The sequence below is a fragment of the Ruditapes philippinarum genome, unplaced genomic scaffold (assembly GCF_026571515.1).
Source record: "Ruditapes philippinarum isolate M1 unplaced genomic scaffold, ASM2657151v2 ctg7276_1_1_1_1, whole genome shotgun sequence".
Classification (NCBI taxonomy): domain Eukaryota; kingdom Metazoa; phylum Mollusca; class Bivalvia; order Venerida; family Veneridae; genus Ruditapes; species Ruditapes philippinarum.
In genome coordinates, this window is record NW_026862065.1 from 37,333 (window position 1) to 44,486 (window position 7,154).

General features: G+C 34.1%; 1 long non-coding RNA gene across 1 annotated transcript; it reads right to left on the reverse strand.

Annotated features, from left to right (window-relative positions):
• Window positions 1-248: 248 nt before the first annotated feature.
• On the reverse strand, window positions 249-3,268 carry LOC132717815 (uncharacterized). The gene is made up of 3 exons (XR_009623997.1): window positions 3,191-3,268; window positions 2,862-2,941; window positions 249-306 (listed from the first exon to the last, which is right to left on the reverse strand). It is a non-coding gene; the product is annotated as an uncharacterized LOC132717815 (long non-coding RNA).
• Between the last annotated feature and the right edge of the window lie 3,886 nt (window positions 3,269-7,154).

The following is a 7,154-nucleotide window of genomic DNA, read 5'->3' on the forward strand; positions in this document are numbered from 1 at the left end:
AATGATAATATAGATGTCATGCAGATTAATCAACATGCTCTGCATGGATTATTATCATTTACATTCAAGATTCATCTGTGTGAAGTTTAGAACTGTTTTTTTTTTTAAATCAGGCAATTCCTCATTTCCTCTGTAATGACAGGAAGTGTTCTCCTCAAAGACTGGTCACATTTTCAATGTTCTTTTTTTTTATTCTGGTAGACTGGAACCTTTCTTAGACTGGTTTATGGGTTCTGATCATCCAGTTGACTGGTCCATAGCTTCAATATCTGACTGGTTTCTCCTTTTGTGTTCATTTATGCTTGTCTGAAAAAGGTTCAAACATCATTTAATGGCTATAATAGTACAATACTAGTTCATAAGCCGTCCCGATAGCTCAATAGGTAGTGTGTTGGACTGTGAATCAGGCAACCTGGGTTCTATTCCCAAACAACGCAGGTCATTTTTTTTGGAGTGATCATGAAATAATTTATACAGTCATTCGCACTGTACCTCTGCTCTGGTATACACAGAAGTTTCAGTTCCTTGCGGAAGTGAAGGCAACTAGTACTGGTAAACTGCTTGATAGCATGCTCAGGAACGATGAGGTGGCTGAACTGTGCTTGAGTAAATTTAATGTGGCTTTCTACCGTGATACCAACACCACCACCACCACACTAATTCATCCCATCAGGTAACAAGAGGGCCTTGATTGCCCTGAAGTCGCTCACCTGTATATAGGCCCCCAGAGTGGGGCCAGTTTAAACCCCAGGGCTTTTATTTGAACAAACTTGGTAGACACCTATTAGAAGATATTTCATGCTTAACATCTAAGGTCTAGCTCGTTGAGTTTTTGAAGAGAACATTTTTTAAGTTTTTACTTTACAGTTATAGTTAAAAGCAATGACAACCCTGGAGCGGGGCCAGTTTTGACCCCGGGGCTTTTATTTGTAAAAACATTGTAGACACTCACCAGAAGATGTTTTATGCTTAATATCTAAACTCTAGCTATTTGGATTTTTTCAAAGAAAATTTTTTAAGTTTTTGCTATACACATACATGTGTATAAGGAGAGTCAATGACACCCTGGGCGGGGCCAATTTTGACCGCAGGGCTTTTATTTGAACAAACTTTGTAGACACTCAATAGAAAATTTTTCATGCTTAATATCTAAACTCTAGCTATTTGGGTTTTTTTCAAAGAAGAATTTTAAGTTTTTGCTATACTGATATAAGGAAAATCAAAGACCCCTGGGGTGGGACCAATTTTGACCCCAGGGCTTTTATTTGAACAAGCTTTGTAGACACTCACTAGAAGATGTTATGCTAAATATCTAAACTCTAGCTATTTGGGTTTTTCAAAGAAGAATTTTTATGTTTTTGCTATACACATATAAGGAAAATCAATGACCCCCGGGGCAGAGGCCTTATTTGACCCCAGGGTTCTTATTTGAAAAAATTTGGTAGACACCCATTAGAACATGCTTAATATCGTAGCTCTAGCTCTTTGGGTTCTTTACAACAAGATTTTTTAAGCTTTTACTACATGCATATACTGAAAATCAATGACCCCCTGGGGCGGGGCCAATTTTGACCCCAGGGCTTTTATTTGAACAAGCTTGGTAGACACCCATTAGAAGATGTTTCATGCTTAATATCTTAGCTCTAGCTCTTTGGGTTCTTTAAAAGAAGATTTTTTAAGCTTTTACTATATGCATATAGGGAAAATCAATGACCCCCTGGGGCAGGGCCAGTTTTGACCCCAGGGCTTTTATTTGAACAAATTTGATAGACACTCACTAGAAGATGTTTCATGCCAAATATCTAAGCTCTACCTCTTTGGGTTTTTTGAAAGAAGATATTTTAAGTTTTTTCTATTGGTTGCCATGGCAACCAGAGTTCTGCATGGAATTAAATTCTTTGAACAATTTTTAAAGGTGACCACCAAAGGAACATTCCTGTGAAGTTTGAATGAAATTGGCTTAGTGATTTATGAGGAGATGTCATTTTAAGTAAAAGTTTACAGACGCCGGACGGACGGACGCCGGACGAAAAGCGATCACAAAAGCTCACCCTGTCACTTTGTGACAGGTGAGCTAAAAATATGATAGGTTATTTTAAGAAAAGACCAATTTTTTTTCCTGCATTGTACTCTACAACACTATGAAATGGGAAGACATATAAGATTTTACATCACAACTACTTTTGATAATTCAAGTTTCATATCAATCTAAAGTTTGGGTGTTAAATATGAATGAAGAAAACCCTACATGAAGGGAATTAATTCCAGTAATTTTTATAGCAGAGTAGCAGTTCCTTTACACTGAATTGGCTCTTTATATATTTTATATCCTTTACAGAATTGTTGTTGTTATGCTTTATGTCAGATATGAAGTATTTTAAATTATAATCACTTAATATATTCTTTTGTGACTACTTAAAAATGGTATGGCACAGATGTGCATATAATCTTGATGTGATTATATTTGTGTAGGTTCATTTCTGAATTTATTGAACTTGTTGAATTAAATAATATTCTGATTGCCAAAGGCTTGCATATTGTAATTTAGTTTAACTTGTTCAATAAATTCAATATTGAACTTACACTCATTCAATATCCTCAATGTCTTGTTAAAAATAAAGTAAGAATAAAATAAGACAGAACTGGGAAAAAGTCTTTCTAGGACAAACTGAAGTTTTCGGTCTGTCACCATTACTTCTGATCAAACATGTTTACGTATTAATAAACATTGTGACAATGCAGTCTAGAATACATGTAAATCTCACTGAATGGGAGGACATCATCTATTCACATAAGTTAAATTGTACATTTATATGCCCTTAAGAAAATCAGGTTTCACAAACAAGAGTGTGTAAACTTACCTCAAATGTTCTTAGAACATGTTCACATACAGTGTTTAGATCCTTAAGTCCTTTTCTTAAAACATCTATTGATGGCTTTCCTGAAGTAAAATAAAAAAGTAAAATAAAGAAATATCTTTACACATGTACATAAAATGTTTCTATTTATAGAGAAAATACACAGCTGAATTTCAAAAAAAAAAAAAAAAAAATAGTCCACAAACTTTTTTTATGCAATTAATTTTTTTTTGTTAATTACATTGTTATTATATTTGGCAACTGTTGCTATTTAAGTTGGCATACAAAAACCCATCAATTATTTATATTATAAATGTAAAATTGTACATTACCATATGTTTGTATTCTAAAATTAATCTTTTCCTCAGATGGATGAGGGATACTGTACCCACAAAACTGTGTATCTGGGCTAGAAATAAATTATTAATGATTTATTGTATTATTCATCTACATCAAAATATTTTCAAACACTTTTCTTGCCTTTAGAAAAACTAAGACTGATAATGTTTTGCCGTACAAATAGACAAAGACCAACCGGGTATCCCTTTTGCATTTTTTTCAGGCACAAGCAGGGATATTGGTAGAACTACATGTATATCAACCATCTTTGAATATGAATAGATTTCAATTAGCCTGACAAATTCTGCACCTTACACAATCTGCACCCAAAGGCCAAAGAAGATAATTGATGATGATAGTTTCCATAGTGGTCTATCGCATATTAAACAAGAGCTGTCAGAAGGACAACAACGCTCGACTATTCTTAGTGCCTGATAGTAAAAAAGCCTTGATAATGTAAACTTTTCTAAGTAAAGAAAAGGGTAAAATTTTTCTTTAAATCCATATTACAGTTATAGGCCTTGGAGAGAGTCTTATTATGCTCTGAAAGAAGAGTATAAAATTTCAACTTGTTTCAAAGCCATATGTCAATGGACTTTGAAAATATTTGAGGTATAACAAAAACTTTAAATATTCAAAATTGATATCCCTAAAATTGATAATGGACAGTCCCAAAAATGAAAGTCGGATAAGTCCATTTTAAGTTTTCCGCATGTTAAAGTTACATTTAATAATTTTCATAAAAAACTAAATAGCGACAATTCATTAATAAATTGGGGTTTATATCGACTCCAGGTCTTATTTTGGTGTCCAGACAACCAAAATGAGTTTTATGGTAACCTCATGGTGGCAAAATGGGAAGTACAAGTTCTGTTTGCATGAGAAACTCCGCCTTCTGATCATCCGTACATCAATATTAAATGATTTTTAATCAACAAACATGACTATAAGTAGCAGTCCTAATTTAACAGTATATTTCCGCATTGTAACGGATGTTTTCATACAAATTTAATCTTTTCTCGAGATGATTACTTTTACTGAACCCAAGGTTTAGTGCACCGTGAAGCTAAAACGGTTAAAGTGTATCATATTTGCTGTGTCCCGGATAGCAACTTTAAAACTGTGAGGTAGCGCATACACGAGCTGATTACAGTCTTCATTTGCATGTTAAAATTCGTATACGAACTTTAGTGTTACCGTGGGGTTTTCCGTTTTAAATCCTAATTTATTAACAATATTTGATGAGATTTACAACAATACTGTTAAACAGGTTAATGAAACTGTAGAATGTTTGATTTTTAGGCATACTGCAAAATATTTTTACATATTTATTTAATGTAGCTTTAAGGGCTAATATAAAATAATAATCTAAGACAAGCTGAAATGAACACTTTGGCATTAAATCTAACATGTCACAGTCATCTTTTGTTTTCGTTTTTTGTTGAACACACAATCGCAAATTTAAAGGTAATATGGCAACTTTCCAACTTCTCTAGTGGGGGAATATCTCATTTGCTTCCTCACATTAAAGAATACAAAGTCTCTGACAGGATTCCAACACACAGCAACTACTCAGCCATGGACACTCCTAAACAGTCTTAAGTGTTCTATAATTCTTAATGGCTAGAATTATAGTCAAATAATGCATTCGGGGATAACTAGAATGTTTTATGAGCTGGAAAAAAGGTAAAGTAGATATATGCATGTAGCCAAACTTATCAAAAAAATTAACAAGATTGCATTTGAGAAAAATGCTATGCCACCGCATTAATACAACACTAAACAGTAGTGTAGGAACAGATTTTTTTTGTTTCTATACAATTTTGAAGATTGTCATAATGCATAGATCCCTGACCTATCTAATTCTTATTCTCAGATTAGTGGTTAAATCTGTTGTTAACTCAATAAACGATCAGAGTAGGAATATATCAATGCACTTGACTTGAGTCTAGTGAATTTGGTGGTGAAGGTCATATTTCACACAGCCTAAATTAAAGGACAACACAGTAAGACACTTTGTCAAAATCTAGGTCAGCTGAAATCAAAGTTCACTTTACATCTTAATCTGTGCACATGGTTCAAATTTCATAGCTGTACATCAAAGGACAAGAAAGTAGGTCACATCATCAAAATCTAGGTCACCTGATATCAAAGTTCAATTTTACAACTAAACCTGTGCACATGGTCAAAATTTCATTGCTGTACATCAAAGGACAAGAAAAGTAGGTCACTGTCCCCTTGGGCAAGGCAAAATTTTGGACCCAAGGGTTTAATTCAAAACAATCTTGATACAGGTCCACCAAACAACATTTAAAGTCAAATATCTAAGCTGTAGCTTTCTCCCGTTCAGAAAACATTTGTTTTATTTTCTGTTTTTACTACTATGTGTACATAATGAGAATCACTGCCCCCGGGCAGGGCCAATTTTGACACCAGGGGAAAAATTTTAACAACTTTGGTAGAGGACCTATAGATGATATTATATAGCAAACAACAAAGCTCTATGCCTTGTACCTTCAGACAAAAATATTTTTTTACTATATGTACATAATGAAAATCAATGACCCCCGGGGCGGAACCAACTTTGACCTCAGGGCTATAATTTGAACAATCTTGGTAAAGGTTCACTTTGCAAAGTCTCATGCCATATATTTAACCTCTAGCCTTTGTCGAATTCAGAGAAGAAAATTTTTCAATTCAGAGAAGAAAATTTTTCAAGTTTTTACTTTATACATATAAGGAAAACTATCGCCTCTGGGGCAGGGCAATTTTAACACTAGGGGCATAATTAAAACAACTTTAGTAAAGGACCCATTGATGATATTATATACAAAATATTAAAGCTCTAAGCTTTGTACCTACTACCAAGAAGATTTTTTAATTTTTTACTATATGTACATAGTGAAAATCAATGACCCCTGGGGGTGGGGCCAATTTTGACCCCAGGGCTATAATTTGTACAATCTTGCTAGAGGTTCACTACATAATGTTTCATGCAAAATATCTTAACTCTAGCCTTTGTAAATTTAGAGAAGATGATTTTTTAAGTTATTACTATATACATATAAGGAAAACCTATGGCCCCCGGGGCGGGGCTAATTTTGACAATAGAGGCAAAATTTGAACAACTTTGGTAGAGTACCTATAGATGATATCATTTAACAAATATTAAAGCTCTAAGCCTTGTACCTTCAGACGATAAGATTTTTTTACTATATGTATATATTGAAAATCAATGACCCCCGGGGCGGGGACAATTTTGACCCAGGGCTATAATTTGAACAATCTTGCTAGAAGTTCACTTCACACAATGTTTCATTTAAAATATCTAACCTCTAGCATTTGTCAATTGCTAGAAGAAATTTTTTTTAAGTTTTTACTACATACATATAAGGAAAAAAAACAATGACCCACGGGGCGGGCCGATTTAACCCCAGGGCTATATTTGGAACAATCTGGGTAGAGGTCTACCAGACAATGCCTTATGCGAAATGTCTAAGCTCTATGACTTTTGGGTCTTTACAAGAAGGTATTTTATGTTTTACTATATGTACATATAGTGAAAATCAATGACCCCCGGGCGGGGCCAATTTTGACCCCAGGGGCTATAATTTGAACAATCTTGGTAGAGGTCTACCAGACAATGCCTTATGCAAAATATCTAAGCTCTAAGCCTTTTGGGTCTTTACAAGAAGATTTTTTAAAAATTTATTCTTATAATTCCTTTTGGTTGCCATGGCAACCAGATTTCTTCAGGAATGAAATTCTTTGAACAACTTTGGAAGCCCTTTACCCAAGGATCAATCCTGCTAAGTTTTGTTGAAATTGGACTAGTGTTTTTTCACAAGAAGATTTTTTTAAGTTCACTATATAATCTATATAACACACCCCACACACAAACATACGTGTTCATGGGTAAAAGTCACTACACCAACGTCTACCCGGAATATGACTACA